Source organism: Pinus tabuliformis, chromosome 4_2, assembly GCF_031772625.1.
Source record: "Pinus tabuliformis cultivar Carrire ecotype Pingquan chromosome 4_2, CPIR1, whole genome shotgun sequence".
Classification (NCBI taxonomy): Eukaryota; Viridiplantae; Streptophyta; class Pinopsida; order Pinales; family Pinaceae; genus Pinus; species Pinus tabuliformis.
Window position 1 is genome coordinate 1,132,582,887 of NC_142304.1, and position 15,966 is coordinate 1,132,598,852.

Genomic DNA, 15,966 nt, shown 5'->3' on the forward strand with positions numbered 1-15,966 from the left:
TTCATATGATTACATCAGAAAACATTATTTACGACGATCCTTGGATTGTCCCATCTGACTCTGAGATAGACTCATTCGGTGATGTTATGCCTTTGAGTCCGTATGAAATTGCTTATGAAGCTGTCTTGTCTTTTGCCGGCTTGCCTTCAACCGAAATCGACCAAATGAATGTGGTCAATGAAGAATCACTTTTCACCTCAACCTTGGAACGGATAGCGTTTCCCGAAGTCGTGTCATCTGACGAACAACTTCGCGAAATCCTAAGTGTAGATGATCTACCATGGGAGGATCTCCATCACAGATCTTCGTTTTTACCTAAGGATGATGCTTTTGAAAATGATTTTTCATCTATCTTTACCGCTGAATATGTCAAAGACGCTCAGGATCCAACGAAACATTCTGATTCAGAGCTGAATTTAGGGAATATTTCTCGTACTATTCCCATTGACATTTCAGTGAAGCCCGGAATCGAGGAGAACATTCATATAGGTGCCGCTTGTACAGAAGATGAAATCCAAATTTACAAGGCCCTATTCCAAGAATTCCGCGACGTGTTTGCCTGGTCTTACGAGGAAATGCCGGGAATTGATCCTGCCATTGTTGTTCATGAAATAAAGACCTACCCGGATGCTAAACCCGTCCGGCAACGGTTGCGTTAGATCCACCCTCGGAAAGCGGCTGCGATTAAAGCAGAAGTCGAAAAGTTGCTGAAAGCAGGTTTCATTTATCCGATCCTGTTAACGGATTGGGTATCGAATATTGTTCCGGTTAACAAGAAACAAGGTACGATAAGAATCTGTATCGACTATAGGGATATAAATCGAGCTTGTCCAAAAGACAACTATCCTACGCCTTATATCGATCAAATTATTGATGATTGTGCCGGAAGTGAACTGTTTTCCTTTATGGATGGCTTTTCAGGCTATAATCAAATCAATATTCTACCTGCCGATCAACCAAAAACGGCATTCATTTGTCCATGGGGGACATTTGCTTATTGCAAGTTACCTTTTGGGCTTAAGAATGCCGGGGCCACTTTTCAACGGGCGATGTCTTATGCATTTCATGACATCAAGCACATTGTGCAACCCTATCTCGACGATTTGCCTGCTCATTCTTTACATCGAGCTGATCACCTTGTCCACCTACGAGCAATCTTTATGAGGTGTAGGCATTATCGAATTCGGTTGAATCCCCACAAGTGTGTTTTCTGTATAGAAACAGGTCGATTGCTGGGATTTGTTGTTTCAAAAACCGGTATTCGCGTCGATCCCTCGAAGGTCGAAGCTATCATCAAATTGCCTCCTCCTTCGAGTTTGCGCCAACTCCAAAGTTTGCAAGGGAAAGCGAACTTTTTACGCCGATTCATCCCGAACTACGCTGAGGTCACTAAAGGTTTTACACGGTTGTTGAAACAGAACTCACAATTCTTTTGGGACGAGATTGCCCAACAATCTTTTGATGCACTTAAACACGCGTTGACCCATGCACCGTTGTTGCATCCTCCCAACTACAACCAGGACTACTTCTTATACCTCGCAGCTTCGCATTCCACCATTGGAATGGTGTTAGTTCAAGAAGATGAGTTCGGAGCGGAACATGTGATATATTATCTTAGTAAGACCTTAAATCCCACTGAGTTAAAATATTCGCATGTGGAGAAATTGGCTCTGGCAGCCGTTCAAGCTGTCCAGCGTTTCCATCACTACATTCTTCTCCGCAAAACTACAGTTATTTCGGATTGCAACCCTATGATTTATATTTTGACAAAACAACTGCTAGGGGGCAAGTACTCTAAATGGATTGTCATCCTGCAAGAGTTCGACTTGGAGTTCGAGAAGTCCAAGTCTAAGAAATCCTTAGTTTTTGCGGAATTGATGTGTGATTTCCCGAGTGCTGAAACTGAGACTGTGGCAGAGGAGTCCATTGCGGACGAATCTTTGTTTCTTATCAGTACGTTAGATCCGTGGTACGGAGATATAATCATCTATCTCCAAACCCAAACCTTTCGGCCTGAAGCTTCTAAGGAAGAACGTCGAAAAATTCGGTTTCAATCCCAGCAATTTAAAATTATTGGAGATACACTTTATCGCCGGGGGCAGACTTAGTTTTTCGACGTTGTTTAACTCACGAAGAGGCTGAGAGAGTTTTGAATGATTGTCACTCTGGAGCATGTGGCGGTCATATGTCTGGGTATGCCATAGCTCAGAAGGTGTTGCGCGCTGGCTATTTCTGGCCGTCTATGTTTAAGGATTGTATCATTGCCGTCAGGAAATGCCACAACTGTCAAGTGTTTGATCGCAAGATGCGCGCTCCACCTGCTCCTCTCCACCCTATAATTGCCGCTGGTCCATTCGCCAAATGGGGTATTGACTTTATTACTTGTAACCCTCACTCGGCCGGGGGGCATGCGTATATCATCCTCGCGGTTGATTATTTTACTAAATGGGCCGAGGCGATGCCTACATTCGACGCAAGCGGCAAGACAGCTGCAGTTTTCATATTCAATCATATCATAACTAGGTTTGGTGTCCCACAAGCAATCATTACTAACCATGGGAGCCATTTTCGAAACGTCATGATGACTGAACTAACAAGCCAGCTTGGTTTGTGCCACGATAGCTCTACTCCTTATTATCCGCAAGCCAACGGTTTGGTTGAGTCAATCAACAAAGTTCTAGTCATCATGATTCGACGGATCATTGGTATCCATCGAACGAATTGGCACAACATGTTATTTTCGGCGCTATGGGCATATTGAACTTCAGTGAAAAATTCAACAGGGTTCACTCCTTTCCAGCTAGTTTATGGCTTGGAAGCTGTGTTACCCATTGAATGCGAGATCCCATCACTTCAAATGGCTGTCGAATTACTTCCAGCTACTTCCGAAGAGGAGAAACGGTTATTATACTTAGCTAAATTAGATGAGACTCGACGTGACGCTACATTAGCTATCGAGACTCACGCGAAACGAATGAAAGCTCAGTATGATAAAAATGTAACCCCTCGAAGTTTTTCGGAAGGAGACCTAGTATTATTATATGATCAAGCTAACGATAAGCTAGGTGCCGGAAAATTCGTTCCCATGTGGCATGGGCCCTACATTGTAAAGCGAAAGCTAGCAAAAGGGGCTTATGAGCTAGTTGATTTTGATGGGGACTCTTTGGGTAAACCCAGAAATGGACTTTACCTAAAGAGGTATTATGCTTAAAATGATGGGTATGGAGAAATTTTTAGATAGGTTAGATTTTATTTCTAGCTAGCAAAGTGTGTTAGTTTAGTTAGTGTGCTTAGCTTAGAGAGTGTGGTTTTTCGTCGTTATTCTGGCTTATCTTGGTTTTACTCTTGATATTGCAGATGTCGACGCCTCTCCAAACATACATTGGATTTGCTGATGGTGCTTGTCGTAGTACACGGAATGTTTCTTCCGCAGCTTGGGTTATCTATTCGCCCTCTGACGAGTTAGTTTCTATGCATGGGGTAAGCCTCGGTCAAACAACGAACAACATTGCAGAATACAGTGCAGTGATTGAATTATTATCCGAATCTATTTCATTTGGAATTCGACGTTTGATAGTGAGGTTAGATTCTGAACTTGTTGTATTACAGCTTAATAGAGTTTATGCCATTAGAAATCCTGTGTTATTAAGGTTGTTTTTGAGAGTGCGTCTCTTGGAACGTGAATTTGATTACATTGAATATCAACATATTCCAAGGTATTTAAATACATTAGCAGATGCAATTGCTTCTCGAGTGTTGGACAGACATTTACAATAATCATGTAAGTAAATTTAAAAACATTTCATCACATATGTTAAACAAGATAAGCCGGTAATAGTGATATATATAAATAGAAGTGTGTCAAAAAAGATATACATCGTCTTCGATCATAGGTTGAAAACACCTTATGATCGGCAAAATGATAGTACAAAAAGTCAAAATGTCACATGTGACTACAAAAGTGACTGGTCAATCACTGGTGGTGCTCTCTGTAATACACCACTGCGCGGGCTACCTTACGCAAAAAACTCCTAAGCGGTCCAGGGACCGCGACTACGAAGCGCTGAAGCCGAATAGGAATGTCGTCCATTGTAGTCTCAGGTATATCTGCCGTGAGACGCTCTAGATCATGCTCCAACTCAGCTAGTACTTCTGTAGCCGCATCCTGTGGGACCGGTACCGGTGCAGCTGGATGTAGTCTATCAAAAGGCCGGAGGTTGGCTGGACGCTGTGGACCAACATCTGCATTTTGAAAATTTTACTGTTAGTTTTGAGACGATACATATGAAAAAAAAAAAAAATACATAATTTGAAAACTTGTGGAAAATAAAGTACCTCTGTCATCCCATTGTTCTCCCTGTGGAAGAATCATGTCCGGATCATGTCGAAAGTCTACTCCGGCATACGGAAAGTCCTGTATCGCAAAAACCTGGTCTTCTAACCAGTGAAAGTAACTATCTGAGAACCGAACCACTGTCGCGCCCTCGTCAGGATGCCGAGCCATCACCACAACCCATCGTATCAGCTTTGGCTCCCGAGGACCCAACGTATCAACAGTGAGTTGCTGAGGGATCAGCATTGGAACTCTCTCCAAGGCAAAGCTCACGACTAGAGGCCCATATCCAAAAGTCTTTAGTCGTCCGTTCTTCGCCTTGGTCAGTTGGCTCTTCATATGAGCCGACACAGCTTCACACCAGTTGAAAATGGTGCCTTGGTAACAGTCAATTGCCATCCGCATTTGGGATCCGGAAGCAATGTGTAAAGCGGCCGCGCCGCAAATTCTGGTAACCGTGAACGCTATGACTTTGAGTTCACGCAGAGTGATGTGTTTTATCTCTATGCCTTTCGCATGGTGAGCCCCAGGTGTGCACCACTCGTCGCGGAGACTATCAAGGGATTGGCCACCCGGCCTAGTCCCCGCAAGACTAAGTTGCTCGCCTCTGTTTGGCAAGCCAGTAAGAAAGTATACATCCGAGGGCTCTATCTCGAGCTGGTGCCCTCCTATGTAAAAGCATTGTTCTTGAACGTTCCATCCCTCAACCAGCCATTCCAAGAATCTTACCTGGCCCCTCATGCCCGGTATGGTCCAATATTTGTATAATCCGCATGCTCTTAAGGCATCCAGGGAAGGTTGATGATTTATCGCAGCTTCATCATTGTCTACATGCTCTCTTTCTCTCCAATCTAACATGATTAATGCCCTGCTCATCAAAAACAGTAATTAGAAATTGATTTGGGAATTTTTTATGGTTTTTTGAGGAGGTTGGGGTTTTGAAATGCGCGTTTCACGGAAGACGCACCCTGACTTTGCAGCACAGGGCGTCCGGACGCAGATGCTCCGAAGACGGGCTGCGTCTTCCGACCGTTTTCCTGTGTAGGAAAAAGTCGGGGGACGCGGGTCACCCGAAGGGCACCCGCGTCCGCCGAGAGGCGCATTCCAAAACCAAAACCTCCCCAAAAAATGAAACTAAGACCTAAAAATTAATTCTAAACGGATAGAAATGCAGAGTAGGATGTGTAAAATACCTGGATAAGACGGTGTTCAGTTCCGACGGTCAGATTTTCCGCAGCAGCCACGGGGAGTTTCTTGTCAAAAGCTCCTTTTTCAACCTCAACAGTGAAACGGTAAAAATGACATGGTAAAAAGTCTTTTTATAGGTTTTTTGGATGAATTAGTTCATTTTTTACCATGAAAAGATGTTTTTCGATGTATTTTTGCCTATTTTAGACAGGTATGAGTAATGTGTTGCTTTTGTGCAGGACAAAGGGATTTCAAGGGAAATTGTCATTTTCACAAACAAAAATACCAGAGTCATCTTTTAAGCCCTTTTCTGACTCCCAAAATATGAAAAGATCGCCGAGCGTTTCTTTTACACTCGTTAAAACGGAATTAAAAGACGGTCCCCTTTTAGCTCTTTTCTGACCGTAAAATCAGGAAAAGATTGCCGGGTTTTTGTCGTTTCAAACTCGATAAGGAAATAAAAAGACGTGTCCTTGATCGCTTTTTACTTTTCAGGTCAACGACACTATTATGAAAGTACTCCTTGGTCGCAAGATCAAGCGGTTCCCCCAGGTATTATTTTATACTTTTTCGGGCTTGAGGGACACAAATGTACGAAAAAGTTCAACGTGGAGTCTTCTTTAGTTTTTTCAGACTCTCTAAAATTGAAAAACGCCGAGTTTCTCCTATACTGGACTCGTTAAAACTTTTACAGTAGAGGACCTGTTCAATTACAAACAGGAACGAACCACTCCTTCCTAGGGTTCGAATTTTAAACTAGGTTGGACTCGTCCGAAGGATGAGCTTACAATCAAGCATATGTTATCCTCCTCAAGCTTGTTAAAAATAAAGAGGTACTTGCCAGAAATGGTGGGGGAAAAGAGAGAAAAATGAACCTATTTGTCACCTTTTGTCTCAAAAGAAACTTTATTACCACTCTTGAACACGACACTTTTTCATTCACCTGGGTTGGGAAATCTTTTACCTCACAGTTAACCAAACCACTTTGAAAATCTTTAGCCGGGTTTCGGGAATCACTTTGAGTTATTCGTCACCAAGCCATCTGTTGTGTCGTTATGTGTTCAAGAGGTCTGCGAGCAAAACTTTCATCTGCAAAATACTTGTCATCCATTTGACCATCCCTGAGTCAGTCCTCACAGCAACATTTCTTCAACTTGAACAATGATTTCGTGTTGTGGGCTTGCCTGCAACGGGTCGCTTTCTATCGACATCGACACATTATCTAGAAAGATGACTTAGGAATCGACAGTACCTTGAAGTCTGCATGCATCAATGGCAGGTTTCTCGCCTTTGACGTCAGTTTACATCATTGACTTTCGATCAAAGGATTCCGTGAAGTGTTCGACATCAAAACATCTATTCACATTTCACGGGTTGTGCTTGGTACTTTGAGAACCATTGACATTACTGGTGGTCTCTCTCACGCTTGTTAACGGTTTACATCATTGACTGGTAATCAAGTGGTTTCTACCATGTTCAACATCAAATCATTTAATCACATGGCTAGAATCGTACCAATTCGGGAAGTAGAAGTGAAGACCCTGGATCTAGTTTCTACCATCCAGGCTGCGAGGAGTTTTGTATTCATTATCTATGTAGACTAATCATAAACAGATGGCTGCGTCCATACTGTGTCTACAAAAGTCTATAAAAATGATGTATTGCAAGATCATTCCTGTATCAGAGTAGTTAGTCCATTAGTTAAAGTTTGAATCTGAGTATGGGAATGCCTACCTCAGTGATGATATAATCTTATACATGTATTTTGTGTTGAAAATTGCAGGTTCCAACCAGGTCATCCACAAGACAATCCTTGAAATGATAAAGCGCTTCACCCTTCCTAGAATTACAAACCATAATCTATTCCAGGCTTCGCACTTTAGGGGGCAATCTGTTACACTAAAAAATGTCACCATGACCAATTACAGTTAGTATGGCTCAAATCAACAGTCATGCTACCCTCTTAGGCAAGTCTTATGCCTCTGCTATCCATCTCAAACTCAAAGATGAGAGAAAGTCTTGTAAAAATGTGTTTATCTCTGGGGTCGCAGGTTCTCTCAAGCCTTACCTGCAGGGACGCTCACAATGTTCACAAAAACTGCGTTGTTGGACGCTCTGTATGTCAAGGGACAGGTGCGTCCTTGTGTAAAAGGCAAAATGCGCAAGTTTCATCTTAAAAAAGTTACTTGTGGTTACTTCTAGAACTTTCTAGAGGTCGGTTTGATGAAATGGATGCGCCTCCAGCTGGTTCATGTACCCCTATTAAGGAGGAGCTTATCCCATCAATAAGGGAGCTATCCCACCCAAAGAGGGGGATTATCCCATTGATAGTGGACCTGAATAACCTCTTTACAGCACTATAAATAAAGACCTTGGGCCAGAAGGAGGAGAGGTTGGAGCTATACATTTTCTTTGGGTAAATGCTGCAGAATTTAGGACTCCCATTTAGAACCTTGTGAGGAGAGATTGTCTTTGCTTGATTCTACTTGGAAGTGGGTGAGCTTTGTCAAAGTAGAGGAAAACCCTTGATGGACCCTGGGAGGAACTTGCACAACACCAAGGCCAGGTTGTAAGAGCTTCCTTTGTTTCGTTATTAATACAAACTGGTTTATTTTTCTCAATAGCTTGTGTTAATGAGTTATTTCATGTGTTCCTTGGTCTGCATGTTGGATATATGTTTTATTATGTGAAATGCAAGTGCTTGGTAATTGTTTGATTGTTTGTGGTTGCAGGAATTGATGTGAAAGAGGAGCTCATCTGGATCGGCAAGAACGGACTACAACAACAGCATTTTGGAATAAGGTAAGCCTAAACACTTGTAGCTTTCATGTTTTAAAAGGTGTATTTAGAGAAAGATCACTCCATTTTGTCTTGTTTATCGCTAGAGAGTTTAGACTCCTAGGGAGGTCAGTTGTGTCCGCACAAACGACTTTTTCCGCCACGACAGCGCGGCCCTGAAATAGAAGATCCAGAATCTAGACATCATGGTGCCATTGAAAACAAAGCAAGTGAATATCGGAATAGAGGAAGAGCCGAAGTATGCTACGCTTGGGGACTACTGGGACGATGCCACGGTAGAAAAGGTCAATGAGCTGCTCCGAGAATACTGAGATTTATTCCCTACAAAAATTATGGAGCTGAAAGGGATTCTAGGAGACATAGGAATGATGAAGATGACTTTGAAGCCAGATGTGAAGCTAGTGAAACAGTGACCCTACCGATTGAATCCAAAATACAAAGTAAAGGTCCACGAAGAATTGGATAAGATGTTGGCAGTAGGAATTATTGAACCAGTTGAGGAGTCCGATTGGGTAAGCCCTATGGTTGTGCAGGAGAAGAAAAAGAAGCGTGAGATCCACATTTGCATATATCTGTGGAAGCTCAATGATGCTTGTGTTAACTATCTGTTTCCAACACCCTTTATAGATGAGGTACTAGAAAATGTGGGCGGGCAGGAAGCATACTCCTTCACAAACGGGTTCTCCGGGTACCATCAGATCAAGATCGCACCAGAGGATCAAAGCAAGACAACATTTGCTACTGAATGGGGTTGTTTTCAGTATACGGTAATGCCCTTTGGGTTGAAGAATGCACCGACCATGTTTTCCCGTACTGTGGTAGCCGCATTCAAGGAATTTATCCACAATTTCTTAGAAGTCTATCTAGATGACTGGACCGTATTTGGCTTGGTTAAGAAACATGTCGCAAGCTTATGCTTGATGTTGGATACCTGCCTCCGACACTATATTGCACTCAACCTAAAGAAGTGTACTTTCCTCGTCCCTTTCGGGAACTTGCTGGGCCATGTGGTTTGTAAGCAAGCATTGATGGTGGATCCGGCAAAGATCACTTTCATACTAAATCTGCAAGCACTGCAAAGTGTAAAGCAGCTATGCGCTACATTAGGACACACGGGCTACTACCGGAAGTTTATAAAAAGCTATGCCCAAATCACGACTCCAATGGAACAGTTACTGAAGAAGGATGATACGTATTTTTGGAACGAGGAATATAACAAAAGCCTGGAAACACTTAAGGAAAAGATGGCATTTGCCCCTATCTTGGTCTTTCCAAAGTGGGACGTTGAATTTCATGTAGATGTCAACGCGTTGTGTATCGCGTTGGGTACAGTACTAACTCAAGAAGGAGCAGAGGGAATCGATCACTTGATTGCGTTCGCAAGTCCCAGGTTGTCCAAAGCAGAAAATAATTACTCTACTAGAGAGCAGGATGGATTGGCGATGGTATACATGTTCCAAAAGTTCTATCACTATCTGCTCAACGGACATTTTAATATGTATATTGATCACTCTGCGCTCAAGTACCTAGTGAATAAGCCTGTGTTGGGGGGGCGCATCTGTCGATGGTTGTTGTTGTTTCAAGAATATGAATTTGAGGTTGTTGTAAAGCCGGGACGTTTGAATGTAGGTCCAGATCACCTATCTCGAATTGAGACCGATGAAGAACCAAAAAATCTAGAGGAGGGACACCCGAACGCCCAGTTATATGCCGTGCGCATTGCAGATGGCCACTTTAAAGATATAATCCACTTTTTAACTATGGGCACCACGCCACAGGGGTATTCTGTCCAATAAAAGAAGGAATTGGTGATATGCACAACAAATTTTACCATAATTGTAGGCCACCTCTACAAGATGGGCAACGATGAAATATTGCACAGATATGTACTAGACTTCGAGTGCAGACAGATCCTGGCTGAAGCACATGGAGGGGTTTCTAGCGGACATTATGTGGGCTGTGCCACAGCCCAGAAGGTTCTTCGTGCTGGATTATGGTGGCCCACTCTACATCAAGATTCGAAAGCATACTGTCGGGTTTGCGATGTATGTCAACGGATGGGAAAACCATCACGGAGGGATGAAATGCCCCTTCAACCACAAATGATGCTACAACCATTTGAGAAGTGGGCGATCGACTACGTTGGGCCTATTGAACCGCGAGTAAATATGGTCGCACACTATATCATCACTGCAACTGAATATTTGACCTGATGGGAGGAGGCGCAACCAGTTAAGGATTGCACAGCTGCGACAATAGCAAAATTCTTGTTCGAGAACGTACTAACCAGGTTTGGCTGCCCCAAAATTCTCATGAGTGATAGGGGAACAGATTTTTTGAATGAATCGATCAGTGCACTCACTAAGGAATTCCAGATATATCAGCAACAGAGTACACCCTACCATCCGCAAGCAAATGGGATCCTTGAGGCATTCAACAAAATTTTGGAGACTACTTTGACTAAGGTCTGTAATGCGTGACGAAATGACTGGTACTTGTGCATCCCTATTGTGCTATGGGCATACTGAACTACGTGCAAGAAGTTGATAAGCCAGACACTGTTTTTCTTAGTCTATGGCAAGGAGGCCATTATGCCTATCGAATATATTGTGCCTAGTCTACGGATTGCGGCAATCACGGGTATGGTAGACCGCGGGGCATTGGAAGAAAGGCTCACACAACTAGAAGAATTGGAGGAGGAATGCTTTCTAGCTGGTTTCCATCAGCAGGTATAGAAATAGCATGGGAAAGTGTGGCACGATCACCATATCAAGGTGCACACCTTCAAGGAGAACGATATAGTATTTCTTTATGACAGTAAGTTCGAAAAATTCCCAGGTAAACTCCACATGCACTAGTTGGGACCCTATGTCGTCAAAGAAGTTACTGATGGGGGCACGGTTCAACTGGCTAAACTCAATGGAGACCCCTTCCTAGGAAGAGTGAATGGCAGTCGCCTAAAGCTCTACATGGGCGGGCCGACTGCCTGACTAGTCGAAAAGAAGATAGTCTCACTGCTCCACCCAGTTGAAAGAGAGTGTGGGATGATAAAGCAGCCTGGGGGACAGATGCGCGAGTACCACGGTGCGCGTACATTTGACCAAACACAAGGGTCGCGGTTGTGCGAGAAGGATCATGTGGATGCGCTGATAAAAGGAATGATGACCGTTGATATCACTATTCATGACAAGATGTCTGCATTATGGCAAAAGGGAGCGGGCGGCGGGAAATTAAGAGAAATAGTACGAGCCAGATATGAAACGAGCTACCATAGATTTTACATGAGCAGTTTACACGAGCTGGAACTGGCGGTAAGCAGTGCATTTTAAATTCACATGGCTTATAAATCGCCAAGGGGAATCCACTGGGCAGACCACACTTTGGAAACACATATGAAGTTGCTCATTATCTCTGCACAAGGCCTTCGCCCGAAGGTAGTGATATGGCCGATGGAGAAGCAGGACTCTCTAAGGAGTATGGTGTTGACCGCTGCGGGCATCCCACAGGCTGCAACATCACTAGTAGGGGATGTACCAGAAAAGAGGGAACACGAAGCAGAATTGGTCCAGATGTCATCGCCTCACCCAGGGGCAGGCCAGCGCACTACGATAAAACAATGAAAAGATGGACAGATGGCGACCATGGGTAGATATGTAGTTAATAAGTCGTCTCTGATGTCACTCGAAGATTGGGATCTTGCGGATAGTATCCAGGGTCTTGCAAAATTGCAACACAAGCTATAGCAGATGGTGCGAAGAGAAGATACGGAGGTCGAAAGTGGCTGCGGTGGTACCAGGTGGTCCCATATGCGGCTCTCCCACTCATGCTAAAATCCTTTGAGGGGGTGTTCTCTATTAATCAAGCAGAGCAGAATGAGAATCATTGGTTGTAAGACATGGTAGAAACACTAAAGCAGGAGCCAGACGAAGCGTTGCAGGAGACAATGAAGGAGCAGCAGGATGACGAGCATCACTAAAAGGGAGGCAAACCGCAAAGCCAAGGCAGAGCATCTAGACTCACCGGTGAGTGACTCGGGATGAGTCACGATGATTGTGTTGGGGGAATGTTGGGTAGAGGAGGTCCCATTAACGATTTTGGGGCAGAAAGCCCAAAAAGTAGGATTAAATTATTGTAAAAACTCCGAAGTATGGGGAGAGAAAATTATAATAGGTTGAGTCAAAGGGTATTCTGCCAAAAAATAATGTAAAGAAATATAAATAGAGTCAGCCCGCGTAGGGATCACAAGCCAAGGAAGGGTATAAATAGAGCGCGGCTCTATGAGGGAAAGGCAGTTCTTTTTGAAAAGATGAAATGTAATGGGTTTTGGAAGCAAATAGTCTGAAAGTATCTGTAAGTCTGAGTCGAGGGTTGGGGTAGTAGATAGAGGCTCTGCAGCTGTGTGCGTAGAGGCCTGGAAAGTCCAAAACTGTGTGCACAGACCCCTGTAGTTGAGTGCGCAGGGTGGATTTAGATGTATTGAGGATAAGTGGAAATAAAGATAAGTTTCTTCTGAAATTCTGTGTTACTTCTGAGCTATTGCGAATTTGACTTTCATAATATCTGTTTAAATTAATCTGCTTATTGTATGAATGTATGTAAATCTAGGTTCATTTTAATGCTCGAATCAGTTATGTTGGTCAAATGTTTGCTTAAAAACCCTGTTAATTGGTAACCATATCCTCCAATAGAATAGCACATTAATAAGAAAGATATAATCAATCTGGATCTATGCAAATACTGAGTAGCGCGGAGCTGTAAACTAGTGTGTGAAACCTCCAGACCACATCGAGACATCCCTAGGATGCGGAAACCTAGTTCCAACACCCTCACCTGCTACCTTGGGCGAGACCTCAGTCCATGCTCTACGGGCTATTGCCAAAACGGCCGGTAACTGCGGGATTTTTTTGGCTAAATAACTCTTCCGAACCTGGTTCAAGCCCATATAAGCCAACAACAGCTACAGGGATTCAAAACACTGGAGAAATATGGTTCAAGAAAGAAGACCTTGACATTCAAATATACAAGATGTACCTAAAGGCACCATACGAGGCAACTCCAAAATATATTTTTCCATTCAAACTTTTGTTAGAAAGATATGCCCCTCTCATGAAATTCATCATGAAGTACTTCACATGTGAGGACAAGTATTCAAGGTTGTATAAGTATCACATGAATTTTTTGATGCATTTCACCGGTGTTCTGCAAAACAAATTATCTCATTCTCCATACAAAAGTCTGATTAAAATGACATAATAGCTACAAAGGTTGGGAGAGAATCACCCTAATAGTTTGTTTCATCATGGTTTAATGAAAGTGCTAGTTTTTCACCAATTAGCACAAGAAAATCTGTCTTGGGATCACTTTTCAAGTTCATCTTTTCCTCCATCTTCTTCAGCTATGTCTAGTGATGAAACAAAACCTTCAAGTTCACCAGTGCAACAAGAGGTTTCTTCTTCAAGTAGACCTACCAATGAATGAACATTGGAGGATAAGACTTCATAAGAGGTATGGATTGGTAAGAAACCATCTCTTTCACATATGAGGGTTTTTGGATGTGATGCTTATGTACAAGTTCCAAAAGAGAAAAGAACCAAGTTTGATAGTAAATATGAAAGGTGCATCTTGATTGGGTATAAGGATGGTTTAAAAGTTTATAAGCTTTGGAACCCAAAAACAAGGAACGTTGTGTACATCCGCAATGTGGTGTTTAGAGAGGTGAAATATGTTATTAAACATGAAGTCCTGACAAAGGAACCTAAGAAGATAGGGTTTGAGCTAAAGGAGGAGGATTCAAACACTACAACAGAAGAGGAATCATAAGAGGAAGAGCCACCAACTCCAGCTGTGAGAAGATCATTTCGAGAAAGAAGGCATACCTTAATTGTTCTTTATCTATTACTGATTATGATCCTGGAACTATTAGGGAAGAAGTAGATTCAGAGGATGGCAAACTTAGGAAAGAGGCCATGGTTGTGAAATGGCATCTTTGCACAAAAATAAGGCTTGAGATCTAGTGGAGTTTTTGGCTAGAAGGAAACTCATTGCCATCAAATGGGTGTTTAAGAAGAAGATGAATGCAGAAGGCAAGGTGGAGAAATAAAAAGATCGGTTGGTAGCAAAAGGTTATTCCCAGGAGCCGGGAATTAATTTTGGTGATATTTTTTCTCCTATTTCCAAGGTAGCTTCTATTAGATTAATTTTATCTGTTGTTGCTTTTGATTTTGAGGTAGAACACATCTACATGAAGCAACCTGAAGGTTTTGCGGTGAAGGGTAAGAAAGAACTAGTGTGCAGGTTAAAAAAGTCTTTGCATGGGTTAAAATAGTCACCAAGGATGCGGTATCATAAATTGATACATATATATGGGGACTTGGCTTCACCAAAAGTAAACCAGATCATTGTGTGTATTTTAAATTAATTGGTGACCATGTTATTTATTTGGCCTTGTATATGGAAGATATGTTGTTGATTGGAAATAAAAAAGAAATTATCTAGGAATTGAAAATCCAATTGTTCTCCAAATTCGACATGAAAGATCTTGGTGCTGCAAACTATATTTTGGGCATTGCAATTAAACGAGATTGAGTAAAGAGGAAGCTCTGGTTAAACCAGAGGAAGTATGTCAAGACAATATTGCAGAAGTTTAATATGCAGGATAGTAAACCAATGAAGCTTCCTATTCCAATAGGTGTAAAGTTATCTGTTGAACAGTGTCCCAAGACAAAAGAAGAGGAAGAGGACATGTCATGTGTTCCATATGCAAGTGCAGTCGGTAGACTGATATATGCAATGGGATGTACTAAGCCAAACATTACACATACAGTTGGAGTATTGAGCAGGTTTATGTCAAAACTAGGGAAGGAGAATTGGATAACAGTGAAGCAGGTTTTCGAGTTTTACATGTCCATTATTCACCCTGCTACGGGGGGTGCGTAGCACAAGATTTGAACCCAAGATCTCTGGTTCAGTGAGACTTCATTCCATGACCATCACCACTTGAGCTACTGCAGGTGGGTTTTCAGGTATCTGTGTGGCACTAGTGATTATGTTATGTGCTACCAAGGAAGACCATGATTGTATAGAGTTTTGGGCATCGATGGATTTGTTGATGGAGATTGGGCTAGAGATCTAGATCAGAGAAGATATACAAGTGGGTATGTATTTAACATGTGTGGAGGTGTAGTTAGTTGGATGAGCAAGAGATATTGTGTAAAGGCGCTTTCAACTATAGAGGCAGAACACATGGCAATGACTCATGCAAGCAAGGAAGCGGTTTGGTTGCAGAGATTTTGTTCAAGTTTTTAGTTGGTACAGTGAGCTATAATGATAGACTGTGACAACCAAAGTGCAATTTTCTTAGCAAAGAACCCTACTTATCATTCAAAGACAAAGCACATTGATGTTCAGTATCACTTTGTGAGGGATATGGTTGAGGACAAAAAGGTGTTGCTGGTAAAGGTGGACACTTTGAAGAGTGTCAAAGATGCATTGGCAAAGACTGTGAGCACTAGCAAGTTTTCTTGGTGTATAGAAACAATGGGCGTTGCAGGGCTAAACCAATGACTAAGGTCTCCTATGGCCCCTTGTGGAAAGAAAACAACAAGTGAGAGAATGTTGAACATGTGTTATATTCTTTCCAAGACTAG